Below are 749 nucleotides of genomic sequence, written 5' to 3'. Positions count from 1 at the left end.
CCTCTGGTCTGCTTTTGGGAGTCTGTATAATATTCTTTATTTCAGTCAGTGTATGCTTAATTTCTAGTTGGTTCTTTATCACAACATTGAGGGTCTCATTAGATTTCTTGAGGATCTCACTATATTTATCGGCGGTCTCACCAGTCTTACCAGTCTTCTCGAGGGCCTTACTAAGTTTATCGGCGGCTTCTAGACAGTTGTTGAGAGACCTTAAAAGTGTGGTTTTGAACTCTATATCCTCCATTTCTGTCAGTTGTGTCCTGTTTCTTTGTCTCCGCATTTTTTATGCTTTCTTGGTGCACCCCTTCGTGGTCCTTGTGCGCCGTCTTGTTGTAGTTAAGCCTTGATTGTTGTAGGTAATACTTGGGGGGATTTGACCTCCAGGCCAACTGGCTGTGAGAATCAGCTGTGTCTGCAGTGGGAGAACTTCTGTCCTCTAGGAAGGTGCTAATCTAGGCTTTGCCTAAGGCTATTCCGCAAATGCCTCTGTGCAAGGCTTGGGCAGGGCGGGACCCACAGGATCAACAGGATGGGCAGAGCGAGCAGTTATGGCTGCTCTCAGTCCCGTCCCCAGAGGCTCTGCCTGTCAGAGTCCCAGCAACCGCTGCAAACCTCGGAGAGAAAGCTGCCCTCGAGTTCTGACCGATGCCAGACAGTCCCGCTTCTCCCGTTTGAGTCTGGGTCCCCAGAGACTCTCCCGGAACTGGAGTTTAGAGCCTGAGACTCCCTCCCGATTGAAACGGACAACT

General features: G+C 49.8%; 1 protein-coding gene across 12 annotated transcripts in view; it reads left to right on the top strand.

The window, feature by feature from the left end:
• The window catches only part of NCOR1 (nuclear receptor corepressor 1), a 241,681-nt gene that overhangs the window by 95,858 nt on the left and 145,074 nt on the right, over positions 1 to 749 (top strand). The gene's annotated exons all lie outside the window — the stretch shown is intronic.

This window comes from Myotis brandtii, unplaced genomic scaffold (assembly GCF_000412655.1).
Source record: "Myotis brandtii unplaced genomic scaffold, ASM41265v1 scaffold314, whole genome shotgun sequence".
In the NCBI taxonomy this organism is placed as follows: Eukaryota; Metazoa; Chordata; class Mammalia; order Chiroptera; family Vespertilionidae; genus Myotis; species Myotis brandtii.
This window is presented reverse-complemented; position numbering and strand designations above follow the sequence as displayed.